This window comes from Sceloporus undulatus, chromosome 5, assembly GCF_019175285.1.
Source record: "Sceloporus undulatus isolate JIND9_A2432 ecotype Alabama chromosome 5, SceUnd_v1.1, whole genome shotgun sequence".
NCBI classification, from domain to species: domain Eukaryota; kingdom Metazoa; phylum Chordata; class Lepidosauria; order Squamata; family Phrynosomatidae; genus Sceloporus; species Sceloporus undulatus.
Window position 1 is genome coordinate 24,199,338 of NC_056526.1, and position 18,217 is coordinate 24,217,554.

The window sequence follows — 18,217 nt, forward strand, 5'->3', positions numbered from 1 at the left end:
AAGCCAACGCTGGCTTTATGATTTCCACAGCAGCAACATGTAAATGCATGCAACATGTAAACCAGCGGAGCGTCATGAGGTCACCTATGAGTTAATGGCCAGAGCGGCTTCAAGCAGCTTCCAGATGTGGCAGCGTAAAATGCTGTGCCCCAAAGCTGCCTGAACGGTGGCATAAAAGGGCTGTCTGTTCGGCCCCTGGAATTAGTGATGGTCCAAACAGATGGCCCAAATGAGTGGCTTCTGGACGCTTCAGGGGATTGCATTACACAGAGGCCACTCCAAGCCTGCTTTGCCTCCAAGTTCCCATTACTGCTCTTCACCTATTCTGGGCTGAAATTTCTGTATTTCATTATTGTTCTATTTCCATGAGGTGGAATGGAATGCAGTGGAGAATGCAGCTAAGTGCAGAAGAAACAACAGCACGAGTGATATGGTGGAATTATATCCTGATCCTTGTGCATCAAAAAGTCCTGGCACATGACCCTGTGGAGCTGGACTCAATTATGCCAGTAGGTTTCAGTACCACATGTGGAGCCATAATTTTAAACATCTCCCCCTACTGTGGCCATTATTGACTTCAGTGGATATGCTTTTGAAGGACAGAGAAGACTGGCTTCCTGCAAATTTCCATCCCGAATGACTCAGAGATCCCCCTCTTTTTTTGGTAAAGTCCATTTTGATGGCTCCGTTCACAATTTGCTCTTATCTGAAGCCTAACAGGTTTTTCTCTGGGACAATGACATTTGAAAGAACTAGACCATGACTTCCAATAATTTTCTAAGGCATTATGAAAAAACCCTTCAGTAGACATTGAATGTAGGGGACCGGATCAGCTTGTATTTGTCTACTTTATGTCCTTTTAGTGCTCTCACTTTGTGTAAATAGGGCTATTTACATGAAAATGGTGATGCTTATTAAGTCAACATAAGAGATAGGCAGAATGTTGCAATCAACACAGAAAAGGTTGGTGCAGTAGTTCCCCGCAATGCTCTGCGGCTGCACAGTTTTGGCGAATGTATAATATCATTTCCTGACATTTGTGAGTATTCTCACTCTAACTAGATGGATTCTTCCAAAAAGACTGCTTCTCACATTGCATCCCTCTTGTGACAACTTGAGCAGCAAAGAGTACAAGTAAAATAATAATTAAATCACAAATATCCCAGCAGTTGCTTGTCAAATTGCTCGTCATTATAACCTCTTGCTATCATCAAAGTTTCACAGTGTGCTTGCTTTTTACACAAGTGTTTGGGAGAATGTAACCTCCAGAAATTGTCCCAGAATTCACTACAAAGGACCAACAAAACTAGCCTTGCTGAGATTATTTGTCCCTGCAGATGGGCAAATATATTAGAAGGTTGTGATATTTGTAGCTATAGTTCTTGGAAGTGGGTTAAAATATTGAATGAACATTTCTGGTGTTCTGTATCTTTTGTGTAATTCCCAAATTGCATACTATCTCCCTATTTAGTCAACCTGTATGCAGAAATATAGTATGCAGAACAGACTCAGACTCAGAGGCAAGAGGAGAAGATCAGGAAAGGAACATTAACAACCTAAGATATGCAGACAACACAAGAAATTGAAAACTATGATTGGAAATGGTAGCTGTGAAAGAACTGGGCCAGACCCTAAAGTGTAAAGTAACAATGCTGACGCTAAGTGGAGACCGTCCAAACCATCATATTGACCTCGAAACTTGTACATGCACTGGTAACCTCAAGACTTGATTTTTGCAATGCGCTCTACATGGGGCTACCCTTGTGCCTAGTCCGAAACTCCAGTTGGTACAGATATGGCAGCCAGGTTGGTCACAGAACAGCAAGGAGTGACCATATAACACCAATATTGAAGTCCACTCCACTGTTTGCCTATCAGTTTCGGGCACAGTACAAGGTGTTGGTTATCACCTTTAAAGCCTACATGGCTTGGGCCCAACCTATCTAAGGATTGCCTGCTTCCATATAATCCGCCCCATACACTCAGGTCCTCTGGGAGAATTTATTACAGCCCTTAAAGACCAGGTTGACAATGACTCCCAGAGGACATTCTCTGCAGCCCTCCCAACTTATGGAATGCCTGCCAGACGAGATCCGTCAAATTACCAATCTAGAGAGCTTTAAAAAAGCCATGAAGATGGATCTCTTCCAGCAAGCCTTCCCGGAATAAAATGCTAGGCCAACAAATAAGACTTCCCATCCAGTGAACTCTGCCCATGATGATTTTTATTTAGCTAGTCGGTTTAACATGTAATTTTTAATCTTACATTGTTTAATTTTTTAGGGGGCATTATGTTATATATGGATGTAGTTTAACCTGTTGTACGCCGCTTTGATTGCCTGGCAAAAACGGGATAGAAATAAAAAAATATTTATTATTATTTATTATTACAGTGTGAGAGCTGGACAGAGAGGAAAGATAGAATGAAAAAACTCATTTAAGATTTTAGTGCTGCGAAGAATGCTGAGGATACCGTGGACTGCCAAGAAGACAAACAATGGGTTTTGAATAGATCATGCCCAAACTCTCCCTGGAAGTCAGGATGACTAAATTGAAGCTATCACACTTTGACCACATCATGAGAAGGCATGACTCACTGGAAAGATGATAGGAAAGGTAGAGGGCAGTAGAAAGAGAGGAAGACCACATGCCAGATGGTTGATTCAATCAGAGAGCCATGAACCTGAATCTGTAGGACCTGAGCAAAGCAGTGGAAGAAGAGGGTCTGGGAGATGTCTCATCCACAGGATACACATAAGTTGAGGATGACTTGAAGGCAGTTCACAACAAAAACAACAATATCCAGGATTAGCTGAACAATTGTTACAGCTTAGTAGGGGTCTTTAAAATTTGAAGTATCAAAACAAAAAAAAGACTTCTTTATAACTCAAAAAACATTAAGAGAGAAAGAAGAGTAGTTCTTTTTTTAATCATTCAGAATAAACTCTATAGAGTTATTATGAAGAATTCACTATAATTCATCAGTGAATGGCACTTTTGCCATTTCAGTCTAACAATGTTCGTTCTTCTGCCATTTCATTCAAATTTTTAAAAAAAAATCAGAAAGGAGAAAAAAATCACAAGGGATAGACTTTGGAAATGTCCGGCTAGGAGCCTCTGGTGATGTTTCAACAATATCCCATTAAGTATCAACCTTGTTGCACAGATCATGCAATTCAAATTAAAAATAAAATAAAAACAACAAGGCCCCTTTCACACTTTAACGGTCTTCGCAATTCCTATGGAATCCTATAGAATTAGGCTCAAGTCTATGAAAGCTCATGCTACCAACGTTTGTCTTTCAGTTAGTCTCAAAGGGCTACAGATCCATTTGCATATTTATGTTATAAAAATACTATATCAAACACATATCTGTCAGATTACAAAACCCATCAAGGTTTTATTCTAGCCCATGTACAAGTCATCACCTAACCATTTTTAATTACTGCTACACAGAATTTTGGCTATTGGTTGTATCTGAAGAACAACAGGGAGACACAGAACTGATCTGGCCATCCTGGATATTTGTGAAGTATGGATGAAATGAATTAATATATAATAAAATAGCATAAATGTCTATTTCTGGGCATGGGTCCTTTCCAAATCAACTGATGGTGACATTCTTCAGTTTTGGTGGTCTCAACTCCAGACAGAGGAAAAGGCTGTGCAAAATATAAAATAACATTTGTTCTTATGTCAGAGTCACAAGGGTATTCCCTCTCCTGATAAGAAATCCTTTTATACCATCCTTCAAGAACAGCTGAGATAAGGGCACAACATCATGCCAAAGTAAAACCTTCAGTGTTTTAGGTAATTTAGAAGTTTATATATGCCATAGGGGGAACTGTGATACTATTTATAGGTACTGGCTCTAAAGGTTGGGATTTTTTTGGTACTCTATATCCATTTGGCACAGAGCTGGAAGAGAGCTCTGGGGATGGTTCTCCATAGGGAAAAATAGATTTAAAATAAGATATCCAAGCTGCTGAACCTATTTTGGGAGCAGTGTTCACTGTCATGTTTGGCTTTTTAAAAATGAAGCTTGAAACCTAGAGCGAAGTTAAGACTCCACTGACATGGAAGCCAGCACTTGCCTTGGCCTTATGTAGATGACTACATGATGAAGTAAAACTGGATGCAATAAGAGGTTGTATAGCTAGGGCTAGATCTATCTTCTCCATAGAAGATTGCAGATCTCCGGGCCTGGGCCTGAGTCCTACATGACATGATGGTGCATTCTTCAGTTTTGGTGGTCTCAACTCCAGACAAGAGGAAAAGGCTATGTGCTAATTTCCAGATCACTAGTCAAGCGCAGCTATTCTCAATGCAAATTCCCAATTGTTGTTTACAATTTACCAAGATTTTCCAAGGGGTATGTATCATTACTTAGGGCTATACAAACTGCCCCTTTCCTGGCCAGATCGAGGACACAGCAAACTCATGCTGCAGCCCCAAAAGGGTGCCATAGCCATGGCAGCATGGCCGTATGGTGTCCCTTCAGTGCTGCATCATGTGGATGCAACACCAAAGGTGTGTTGTGATGCCTGGGGGTACTCAGGGTGGTCCAGGGTCAGGATGCCGCACCCTGACTCCACCCACAGACTGCCTTTTGGGACGGTCTGTATAGGGCCTCACATAGCTTCCTCCTTTCCTTTCCAATCCTAGAGGCACTAGGGCTCATCCTCACTCTGCTCTGCATTCACTTCCTGGCCAGAAGTAAATCAGAAAGATTAAATCTTCCTTATTCTATCTTCCTAAGAAAGTGAGAATAAAAAATCTCATTTCACCTTGATCCAGGAGCAACCAATTTAGCTAAGATTTCTGTCTTACGTTATGAACAGGAAAAATGTGTTCTCTGAGTGTATATGTGTTGGAATGATAGGTTGTGAGCAACTGTGATTGGTACCTGATGGCATAATGCTTAATGGCATTACAAAGTTTCAGGTTTGGCATAAAAACCTCAACCTGAAAATATCATGAACTGACAACCTTAGGTGGCTACTTGCAAACCAGCCCAAGCTGATTCAAAGCAGCCCTGCCACCAAAATTAGCCTAACCAAAGCAAAGGAACCAATCTGAAATATCTGGCATGTTCACTCCGTGGTCACTAGGGTTGGTGTCACTTGGTGCAAGGAGGTGAACTGCCTTGCCCCCCCCCCCACCGCCTGACAGACACTGCTGCAGCCCCCAGCAGCCTTCTGATTTCAACACCATGCACAAACATCATGTCATTTCCTACTATTTTTGACCTCTCTCTGTTTGCCCCAATATTATATATTTATTTTGATGAAGTATGTATTTCGTGCTAGGCTCCAGAAAAACACACTGAACTGGTTTGTGACCATTTTAAGGGCAGAGAATGGATGGGTGGATTTGCTGATTGTTTGATTTAGGGCCAGAATAGAAACGGAGGAAGGGGTGGCTTGAAGCCAACCCCACCAAAGACACCTTGGGACCATGGCAAACACATGCTGTAGTCCTGAGGGCTTCTATTTGGACTGGGTTTGGGCCACTTCAGGCAGCCCCAGCACACCTGGGGATCTATCCCATGGAGCATGAAAACATCATGCCCCTGGAGTGTCTTGAAGCCACACCATGTGGTTGGCTGAGTGGCTTCCAGGCATCTTGGGTGTGTGCAACATCAAAATGTCACATCCCCCAAGCCCCCCAGAAGCTGACTTTTCCAGCCCATTTGTTCCGGCCCTTATGTTCCCATGTAATATTTTCCAGTGAAAATAATGCCAAGCAGTTTTCTCAGTTTGGCTCAGAAGTCAGAACACATCTCGTGGTAAATTTGAGTAAGTTTGATGCTGGACCTAACGGCTGAGTGAGGAGAGATTTTCAGTTGTGATGTGTATTAATTAATTCACCTACTCCAAAAATGGTGTACACAAAACCCTGCTGGATTTAGGGGTCCATACTTCTCTGCCCCGAAGTCTTGTTTGATTCCTCTGCCACTCAACCTACTTTGGCTGAGTGACTCTACAGTGGAATAATAATGTGAAGTTTTGCTGGAGAGATTCCCATCTGCCAAAGCTGATAAAAGTGCCCTTTCATTGCTAATCCATAGATACAACAACCCCCTGCTCCCTATTTTTAACTTGCAAGCACTTCCAGTGGCACATCAAGTGTGAATAATTATAGTCTAAGATATTACCACTTCCATTGTGTTCTCACCCTTCTTCTGATAAGATAGAACTGTTGAACATGAATACATCCTGAATTAATATTGCCAGCCGATAATGAAAGGGGCTGATTGGAAAATCCTTATCAAGTTAAGAAGTGATTGAGAATGAAAGGAGTGTGTGCCTTAGAAAACAGAGTTTAGATTTAGCAGCTCTTATGAGTCAAAGGAGGGCTCCCAAAAATGCTGAAACTAAAGAGGGAAGGGAGAGCATCTTGATTATTTTTATTATTATACTATTATTATTTTATTGATTGATATCCCAACTTTGTCTCAATAATGAGACCCAAGGCACCTAACGTATATTTTAAAAAATACAGATTAAAACTATGTAAAGCTTAAACAAAAAAATATATATAAAAGTTATTTTAAAACAATTTATAAAGTTAAAAACATAAACATTAAACCATTAACATTTTTTAAAATATACACACACATCTTAAAACAGCACCATGGAGTATTAATAATAATTAATAATATATGTTTTTTTAAAACCGCTATCCAATAGATCATAGCGGTGTACAAGAAATTATTATAACATACAAAAAATCTACAATTAAGATCACTGTTCTTCAGGCCAGCCCCTGATGCGCTGGGCCGGCCTGCTCTCTCCCCTCAATGGCCGAAATGACAGTTATGGAGGAGGGCACTCAGTCTTCAGGTCAGCCCCTGTGGACGCTGGGCCGGCCTGCTCTCTCCCTCCACGCCGAAGATGCAGTTTGGAGGGAGGCGCTCTGTCTTCAGGTCCAGCCCTGATGACGCTGGGCCGGCCTGCTCTCTCCTCCCGGCCGAAGATGCATTTGTGGGGGGCGCTCTGTCTTCAGGCCAGCCCCTGTGACGCTGGGCCGGCCCTGCTCTCTCCCTCCCTGGCGGTGACGTTTGGGTAGGGGTCGCTTTCTTCAGGCCAGCCCCGATGACGCTGGCCGGCCTGCCTCTCCCTCAACGGCCGAAAGATGACAGTTATGGAGGGAGGCGCTCTGTCTTCAGGCCAGCCCTGATGACGCTGGGCCGGCTGCTCCTCCTCAATGGCCGAAAGATGACAGTTATGGAGGGGGGCGCTCTGTCTTCAGGCCAGCCCCCGATGACGCTGGGCCGGCCTGCTCTCTCCCTCAACGGCCGAAAGATGACATTTATGGAGGGAGGGCGCTCTGTCTTCAGGTCAGCCCCTGATGACGCTGGGCCGGCCTGCCTCTCCCTCAACGGCCGAAAGATGACATTTATGGAGGGAGGGCGTTGTCTTCTGCCAGCCCCCTGATGACGCTGGGCCGGCCTGCTCTCTCCTCAAACGGCCGAAAGATCGGTCAATTTTGTAAAGCCTGATGGCATAACAATGTTATAACTTGTTGACATATTCAAGGATATCTGTGTTGGGCCAGTCAGCAAAATACCAAATCCACAAAAGAACAATATCTTTTTAGTAACCAAAAATAACACAAAATATCTCATGCAAAATACATTGTTCATGATGGGTGTGAGATCCATCATGCAACCAAGAACAACTACGTCTCAAAGTGATTACTTTTCTGTCATACTGGAGGTGAAATTTTAATAATGGAAGATAATAGTTGTCAAATCATGTTCAACTGTAGGCTGGTTTTATTGCCCTCTGCCCTGGTCCACACATGAAAGAGAAGGATTGGCCTTTGCTTGCGTGAGATCCCTCCAGAACAGTGATAACTACAAAATAACCTTGTTATAAAATGTAGGCCTGTAATTCTACCAATTTTACCTCTCTTCTCCTGTATTATTTTTTTTACATCTTTTGCCTGATGAAGAAACCAGTGGAGCTCTGAAAGCTTGCAACATGTATTTTGTGCATTTCAGTTGGAACAAAAAAGTACTGTATCACTGTTTTGTGGTTTGGGATTTTGTTTGAAATACCCGAACTCGTTAACAACGAGGTTTCTTCTCATCTTCCACTAGATTTGTAATAATTTTAACACTTTCATCATTCAAAAAGGCTGCTGTTGAAAGAAATAACAGCTAGCATTCTGTTCATGATGTTCAAGTCACCTGTTATTACTAATTATTTTGGTCATGTAGAGGACAGAATTCTGTACTAATTTTACAATGCCTCAAATCTCCCTCAATCCACCTTTTCTCTGATGCAGTCCCACTATTATGGCAATTTCCTGGTGGGTGGATAATGGGGCAATGGTACAGAAGCATCCAGCTAGTTTCCTATGGCCAGATACACAGCAGTTACACCATCCTCAGGACTCTCGGAGGATCCCCAGATGGTCGTGAAGAATGCCTGTTGCTGTACTCCAGCTATAGGAAAATATCAGGATACTTCTCTGCTGCTCTCCCTGCTCTCCATCGGCCAACAAAAAGGCAATATTGGAGGTTGGGGGGGGGGGGATTAGCTGTCCCATTTATCTAAACATGGAAGATGGTAAGGTGGAGGAGAAAAATGTAATGTACTTTTACATCATGCATTGATTGTACTTGATTATTGTTTGTTTGCTCAAGGTTTTCATTGTATGCCTTCTGTTTCTTCAAAAGATACATTCCGTCACCACAGCTAAAGCCTGTTCATTTTATTTCTGGCTTTCATTTGGCAGGCTACTAAACATACCTTTCTCCCCATACTTCATCCGTGCAGTTTCTTTTTTTAAAAAAATCCATCGCTGTTTTGTATCCTTTCTCTCTCCATTCTCTCGTCTTCTTTTTTTCAGATACTCACATGTTTTGTTTGGTAGAAGCTAGATTCATAAGAACTCCCTTGTTCCTTTGTTTAGATAGCTCTTGAAGCACTATTTGGTTCCATTCTATGTTTAAGAAGGCTGGTTGTGGCACTTGTGCCAATAAAATGGCAACCAGTTTTGTGAGTCTCCTTGTCTGGGCCCCTCTATTTCTCCTTGTCCCACTGGATCACTTTCCAACCAGACACCTGGGACCCCTGAGCAAGCTGCCTCCAAGTCCCTGGTTACGCAGGGACAATTTTGCTGCTCCAAAAAGTCCCGGATCACCACAACTAGCAGGTGCACCAAGCATGATGCCTTTCCGACCAGAAGTCCCCAGTAAAGTCTTTTAACATGAGCCAGTGACCTTCCAAGTAGCCTACTGAAAAACTTTGATTTTTTTTAAAAACCATTTATCCCTCCCTCCTTCCAAACGACATAATTAAATCAGAAATTTTATACCTAACACCATAAACATCTTTTAAACATCACTTCCTATTTCTGGTGTGCGGTTGTGAGATCCATTCATTTTCTAGGCTTCAACAAGATAGGGATATCAGAGGACTATGGAATCCCAAGATTTGCAGAAGTGCATTTTCAGAGGTGAGAGCTGATCTAGCGAATACCCCTTCACAAACAACAAAATTAATTCAGGCTTCAGCTGTTTAGTGGCCATGGAATGATGTCTGGTTGTTGGAAGACAAGGGAAATAAAGACCAGAACCCTGAGCAGAAAGGCAAGGATAGCAGTGTGCTATTCTGGTCCGTGGCTCACCTAGGTTGGTTCCCCAGGTAGATGGGGTGATGGGAAGGTGTTTAAATGGTAGCCCCCACAATGATCTGGGGGCCCTCTACCAGTGTGATTCCTTACCTTTCTGTGCCATCTCTCCTACTGAGAAGCCCCCTGTCACCAACTCTGAGCAGAACAGGGCAGCTGGCACATCCAACACATCCACATCCAGTCTGCCAGGGCCTGATCTGACCCCGAGTTTTGGTCTGTATCATCCAAACAGGATGATGTGAGGCCAGGGGGAAACGAGACTTTTGAATGAAAAACATGTGGAGACCCAGGAATGAATTTCCAAGTCACTCTGTCATTTAACAGCCTTGCTCAGGTCTTGCAAAGTCAAGACTGTCTTCCTTGACTGAGTTGATCTATCTGGATTGTGGTCTTTCTGCATTATTTTCTAGTGAGATGTCTTCTCATGGTATGTCCAAAGTAGGACAGTCATCTTGACTTCTAGGGAAGAGTTCAGGCTTGATTTGCTTTAGGATCCATTGTCTTCTTGACAGCACAGGTTATCTGCGAACTCCAGCACTACATTTCACATGAATGGATACGCTTCCTATCAGCTTCTTTCACTATACAGCCTTCACTATAGTTCATTCCCTATAGTAAATACTTTGTGCTTTTATTTAGTTTGTAACCCCCGCTTCAATCCATTGGGAGAGGTGGGGAACATAATATTATTATTTTTATTATTATTATTATTATTATTATTATTATTATTCTGTTGAGAACAACTCATTACACCATATTTTGATAATTGATCAGAGCCCTTCCCTGCTTGGGCGAGATCAGATGCCTCCTCGCGAGGAGCCTTCCCTTCCTCCCCCAAGGACAGCCCCCATCGCAGTCCGCTCCTCCCATCCATCTAACCCGATTCAAAGGCTGTCGTTCTTATTTAAATGCTCCGGTTCCTAACTCGAATCAATGGAAAAACGTAGGTCGGACCCTAGTGTTTTTTTAACACGCGTTAAATGAGGAAAACTCGATTTAAATTTTTATCCCGCTCTACGATTCGATTTGTAGTGAGGACGATTGCGGGTTGCTCTAGAACCGTTCTAGGTTTAAATCGGATCCTAATAGGAACGCCACTCCTTGGATTCGATTCAGAACGCGGGGTTTCACCTAGTGGGAACATCCCCTTAGAAAACAACAGTTCTCATATTTCCCTAGAATTGAGCCAGGGCAGTTAAAGTGGTCTCAAACTGGATTATTTCTTCGGTTTGTTTTGGACCCCAATCAAAGCTTAGTAAAATTATTTTTGGGACCTGTTGGTAAAATTTCCAGGTCCTGTTTATGGTGTTATGGCTTATCACTCATAATATCATGACAGATTTTAATTTTGTTATGGAAAATGAAATGTCTAAATGATGAGCTAGTGAGTTTGCAGAAATGTCATAGTATGTTCTAGTTTTTAGGTGCTTGGAATTTTGTCATTGGAATAGGTTTGCAAAAACTATTACTTGTCTTCCAGTTTTATTTCTTTGTGTGCTTCCTTCCTGGCAGATAAGCTTCCGATGTAAGCCAACTTTCAGGGAAGGGAGTTCTAGATCTCCAAGAGAGGTGAGAGGTTTGTCAAAGTTTTCCTTGTGTCAAGTTTACCTTGAGATGTGTCTCTCATGTGTTGTTGCAGCACTGTTTTAAGTGTGAGAAAGGGGGTTTATTTTTGGTTTTTGCTTCTCTGCTTCCCTCTGCTCAGTACTAGAAAATAAATGGCTGTGTCTGGGACCTCCAAGTCCAACTTCAAGATCCTCTTTCTCACTGTTCAGAATTAGAGAAAATTGTCCTCTGATAGTTCATCGCATAGAGGGCTATCCTATACATGTAGCCTAACCTGGGCATGCTGGTCTCAGGTTTGGCTCCTAACAGGCTGTACAGATTACCCCAAAGTGGAGGCGGCAGGCCGCCCCTTTCCTAGCCAGATTGGGGCCACAGCAACCTCACACCACAGCCACAATCCAGCCTCTGGAGAGTATAAAAAGGAGCTGCAAAAGCGGCTCCTTTTTTGCACCCTCCAAGGGGTGCCATAGCCTTGGTGGTGCAGCTCTATGGTGCCCCTTTGGCCCTGCATGATTTGGACCCAGCACCAGAGGTGCGTCATGATGGTGTGTGCCATCTGAAGTGATGCGTGCCATCATGGCACCATGAGGATGGAGTTAGGGCAAGCGTCACCAGAACGCTGAGCCCTGAGTCCACCCACAAGCCAGCACAAAAGTGCTGGTCTGTACAGGCCCCAAGCCATTAAGATTTTTATTTTATTTTTTAAATGTGGCTTCTCATCTGGAACCTAAAATGGTACAGTCTATTCTACCATGACTTCATTCCCACTGTTATGTGTTGCATAGACCAACTAAAAGTCTGCATATATGAAGAGTTGAATGTTTTACAGTTGTCCCTTCCCTTATGCAGGGGATCCATTCTGGACCCCCCCCCCCCTGCATAAGGGAAAAAATGTGGATGCTCAAGCCCCATTCATGTGAATGGGGCTTGCGTCCATGGCAGCGTGCATGCCATTGCCTTTTTAGGTCCCCAGGGCTGCTCCTTCTGATGCGGCTTCCAGCGTTATGCTGGAAGCCGCGTAAGGTGTGCCCACATATGATGTGGGCACATTGTATAGGAGCAGAAAAGAACTGAGTAATTACACAAGAAAAGTTTGGAACAAAGGAAGAAGAGGAGGAGGAGAGAGGGAGAAGCAGTGATGTCAGGGATGCAGGGGGTGAGGACCGCACCAGGTGACACCATAAGGGGGCATGACACCACTTCTCCTCATGTGCCTTTTGGCAGAAACGTGGTGCAGCATTCATCTGCTTTCCTTTAAAATGCTTTAAGGGATGGTGGGGATGGGGTGAAGCTCAGCGGGTAGAGAAAGGAGATGCCCCAGAATTTTTAAAAAAATTAAAATTTAAAATTTCAAAATGTTAATTTTTAAAAAGATTAATTTTCTGAAATGTTAAAAATAATCTTTTAAAATTTTCTTTAAAACATCACATTTTAACCCAATCTTCACTATGTATATGTAAATGCATTTAGGTTGTTTGTATTATGTTGTAATTTGAAGGTATAATTTTAGTTTTGCTACTTGTTTATGTCACAACTATTAGCATTACATCCAGTGGTAATTACAATTTACAAGTAACATCAGTGAAAAAAAAAGCATTACTAAGGAGTTCATATGGTGTGAAATGGGAGGATGTCAGTGGAGGGGTGCGTGTGCCACCATAAGATACTACTCTGGGTGACACGAACCCTAGGGATGCCACTGGGGAGAAGCATTTAGACCCAAAGAAGCCAGTCATTAACAAGAATGAGAACAGGAGTAAACAGAAGGACCTTAGGACAAACTTCACCAACCAGCTGCCCCAGCTAGCATGGCTAGCAAACCCATCAATGGTGTTGGAAGCTGTTTAAGAACATATCTAGATGGCCTTGGATTGCAGAAGGCTATGGTTAGGAGATAATTTAGGGAATAGCACAAATCATTTGGAAATTACTCAGTGCAGCAGCCATTGCTCATGTACACAGGAACCAAGCAGTATTGTAGTCTGAATTCCAAACATCAATATTTCCCAAAATATCTCTGGTCTTATCCTAATTTTCCATGAGGAAATGACTCCTTCTTGTGTATATTTCACAAGAGCTGGCTGTCTTTACCCTTTCTTTATGAAATTGTGATTGACTTTCAGTCATTCCAGGAGCAATTTTTATGATACCATGTGAGAAGTGGTTTGGAATATTTTATATGTTTCTTTTCTCCATGTCCTTTATTTTTTTTTATCCTTGTTTATGCTGCTTGCCCCTGCAGAATTTTGTCCGACACCACTGGGTGCACAGGCGGCGGCAGGAGGGGAAGTGTAAGCAGTGTGGAAAGGTAAGGCGAAGAGCCCCAAAATTTCAAGGTTTGTGAAGCATTTTAATGTTCTCTTCTGCTAATTTCCCCAGTGACATCATACTAGTTTTCTTCAAGGATAAGAGTCCCCTTGCACCCAGTTCTTCTTTTAAATTATTCCTTAAATTTGCTCTGTCACATCTTTTAATTCTTTGGAATGTTTTTATTTTATTTTACATGTGAGTGAGTGAGTGTGTGTGTGTGTGTGTAAGAGAGAGAGGGGGGGGGGGCTTAGGAAAATCAACTTTCCAAAGTAGGAAGACATCCAAAGAAGGAGACTCCACCACACTTACCCCATTGTCTGTATGGAAATGAGACTCAACTGTTAGTCCATTTGGCATATTTGTGTGAAATGTGAAATGGAGGAGGCATCTTCTTGTCCTTGGCTCAGGCACCTAAATGACTTGGACAGGGTAGGCATAAGTGCAAATCAAAGGAGTCTCAATCCCTGGATTCAGAAGTCCTTTTACCCAGTTCATTTCTCATTTATTTGGTGAAACACAAGTAGGATTCAGCAAAACCATAATGAGACAAAGATGTACTGCATGGCCAAATCTTTCCACACATGCCACACTTCAAGATTACTAGAGTCTTATCTAGTTTAAGATTGCAAAATCTTAATAAAGCCTTCCTGCCCCAAAGCAGTTCATCGACATGACATTCAAAACATTATTAATTCTACATTTCTCAAACTGCTTATACGTACAGCTCATCTTTTAATATTCATTGTAGCTCCAGTTCTCAGTTTAGCAAATCTGAAAAATCAATTTGCAAGTACTGTGGAGAAGAAAAAGAGCCCAATTATCTTCAAGGAGCATCTTTACCTCTCACGTCATCCAATCCACTCAGCCTGTTCTGAATTATTACTTTTCTCTGAAGACAGATGATTTTGCAATCTTTCTCTTTCTCCCCCTTTATCTCTCATTTTTTAAAAAGGAAAAATAAATCCTCAAACTTCTTATCTTTCAACATGTACCAATTAAATAGTTCATGCAATTTTTGAAGCTCAGCCCTTCATTGAATTCCTTTAATGAATCATCATGTTACATATTGTATGGTTATAGGTGATTAGTAATGTCAGATTTGGTTATGGTGGTTTTAAACATAGAGTACTATTGATAAGGCTAAATGAGGGTTTCCAGAGAGTATCTGTGTATAAGAGGTTCAGATTTCAATAACAGTTAACTCCAATTAAAGCCACGACAACCTGGCTTGATGGCTGAAGCTTGTCAGAAAAGAGTTGTCTTATAAATTTGTAGCACAACAAATACATGTTTCACTGCATTGTTTTGTCAGTATTGCTGGCAGGCAACATTGTCTTTACCCTGCAGCTGAGAACTGTCAACCTCTGTGAGTGACAGGGTTGTCCTTTCTGTCTTCAAGACATGGGACACGGAAGCTAGAGGACACACTGGACAGCTGGAAGCATGTTTTTAGTTCCTAGATTTCTCCACTGTAATCTTTTATGATATATATTGCCACAAGGCCAGTGTTGAAGAGGAGGAGGTACTGGTGGCAAAACTACATGAGATGGAGCCAGGGAGCATAATATCCAGGAATGGTCATGGTTAGAGCTGATATACTACAGTCTAGAAATTTCTTTGGGGAGGGGACAGTTTTTGCCTCCCTGAACTCACCAGCATTTATATGGAAACCCTGCTTCCACTGAGTTTTACTTATGTAGTAGCAGAAGTGGGAAAAACATGATTTTCCTATAAAACAAAACATGCTCTGCACATGTCTTGTTGGACAGTGTAAATACACCTTTTCCCTCCTATCAAATGTGAATCATGTATAGTACTTCTCCACAGGGCTTACATTATGTTTTTTCTGAGCCACTGGTTATGAACTCAAAGGGTGCTCACCAATGGCTCCTCCTCATGCTGGAGAGAAGTGATGTGCCACAGGGTTCTGTTCTGGGCCTAGGGTTATTCAATATAAATGACTTGGATGATGTAGTAGATAGCATGCTTATTAAACTTGTTGATGACACCAAATTAGGAGGGGTAGCTAATATGCCAGAGGATAGTGTCAGAATGCCATGGTTTTGTGATCCTTTAGATACATCCTGTATCTATAGAAGCTGGTAGAGGGGAGCCTCCCTTCTCTGCGGGTGCATGTACGCTGTAGAAATAATGTAGTTTGACATCACTTTAACTGCCATGTGTCCAGTCTACAGAATCCTGGGATTTGTAGTTTTATGAGGCATCATCACACTTTGACAGAGAAGGCCAAAGACCTTGTAAAACTTCAAATCTCAAGATTCTATGGGTGGTGCTATAGCACTTAAAGTGAGAGCCCTGGTGGTGCAGTGGTTAAATGCCTGTACTGCAGCCACTCATCACAAACCATAAGGTTGCGAGTTCAATACCAGCCAAGGGCTCAGGCTCGACTCAGGCTTGCTTCCTTCCAAGTACCCAGCTTGTTGGGGGCAATTAGCTTACAGTTGTAGAGACTGCTTAGGCGGTATGAAGTGGTATATAAATGAAGCTGCTATTGCTATTGCTGTGTCCAACTGCATTATCTCTATAGCGTAGATACCCCCTAGGGAAGCAGTTAGAAGCAGTTGTTAATATATAAGCCAGCAAATCTTGCTTTGGATGATCATGTAGACTGTATATTTTCAGCGTTATAGATCTTATACAGCCAGAAGGATCCACCTCTTTAGAAAGTAAAGAATAAAAGAAATAATAATAATAATAATAATAATAATAATAATAATAATAATAATAATAATAATAATAATAATGCGACTTCATACAGCAAGGTGATCTTCTCCCTAGCCAATGCTTTATTGCTTCTCATTCCAACTTCTTCCTTTCAAAGGTTAAAGGAAATCACTCCTGAGATGAAACAGTAGCCAGATGAAAGCAATGAAAAAGCATTTCAAGATGAACTGCCTATAAAACTGCAAGCTTTCAGTGTTGTCAGAGGTCATCAGTCACATCTGTGGCTGTAATTGGAATGGCTAAATATTTTAATAGACATGAATAACATGGACATGAATAATGTCTACCGAGCTGCTGGCCAAACCTGCTAGGGGTTAATCTTATGACATGATTCAGGCTAAGAATGAATTACCATTAACCTTGTCTACTTGAATTAATTTTACATTTTACTTTCCTCTCCTGTTTCACTGACTAATGCTCAGAAGAAAAGAAGAAATGGGATTATACTGGAGTGTGTGTGTATGTGTGTGTACATATGTTTATGTACCAGGGCTTTGATCCAGTACATCCCTTTAATGATGATGGCAACAGTAACAAGAATAATGATATTTTGAAACTAAGGCCCAGTACAGACTGGCGCTTTGCACTGGTCTAGGGCCGATTTTAGGGTTTTGTAGGGTTGAGCGTCCGCACGTGCCCAGTCCTACCATTGCTTTGCGAGTGCCATGGTTGCGTGTGCCCGTCCATAAGGGCATGCAACAATGATGTCCATGCCATGTGGCGCCCAAACAGCGAGCACACCAATGGCACCTCACACACAGTGGAAAACAACCCTACCAGGAGTGGGTTCTTTTTAAGCCTTACAGAGGCTGCAGCGTTTGTCTGCTGTGGCCTCCATCCGGGGGAGAAAGGGGTGGCGTGTCACTGCCCCTTTCTGCCTACCTGTCTGTATCTCCCCAAAGTCACTCTCTTTTTGCCCTATTTCTTCCACAGACTATCATTATACAGCCCTTGTTGGACAAAATTCATCAAAATTTGGTTTAAAGACAATGAAAAAAATTACATTCAGATTCACTTGCAGGAGAAAATAAAACATTACATGTTGGGTTTTATTCATTTATTTATGGGAGAAAATCTACACTTTAACTACATCTTTCCCAAAGGTTTTATAGCTTGGAAACATTATTTTTGGACAACAACTCTCAGAATCCCCAGCAACCATGTTCAGTGCCCAAAATGGTTAGGGGATTCTGAGATCTGTAGTAAAACAAAGAAGAGGATTGTTTCCCATCTCTGGCATTTTACTTCCTCTAAGTATGACCAAGGTCTTCTGGTTCTTTTCAGAGACCCACAATTTCACTATCCTGCAAGAACATATTGATTTTCTCCTCATTTAAGGATGTGTCATTTCCTCACATTTTGAATCAAAGGAATGAAAAAGAGAATTAATGAGTCTCACATCTCCATAACTGTCCTTCAGTAAATGTCTTTAATTTGGCTCACCTGAAGCATATCACATCAGACAAATCAAATGAACAACTTTAGATCCTTTGGGATAGATGTGGTTGTTAGTAGGTAGATATGAAGTCTTCTTGTCATTACAGGGTTTTCAGCAAAAATTCTCCTTTCACAGTAAAGAGATTGTGGCCATCAGCTGTTCATGGTGCAAACAAGCGGTAAGTAACTTTTGCTCAAGGATAGTGTATAAATATCAACTTGGCTTTAATGGTTTTGCCATGATGCCACGGGTAGCATCTCTAAAGCTTGGAAGTAACTGGTTACTTTTCTAGTGACAAATGCCCAATAAAAGATAACAAAAAATAATAATAATTATTTGCTATCGAAAAGGAACAAAATTCCTACTAAGAATGTAATATTGTCAGTCCTCAAAATACTGAGTTACAGCAAACAAGTGTTAGTTGTAGCATGTCATTTCTAAGCAATTATTATGACATCTATGATGATGAGAAGGAGGCCTTGTTCTGCCCATCTATTACATGGCCTTTGG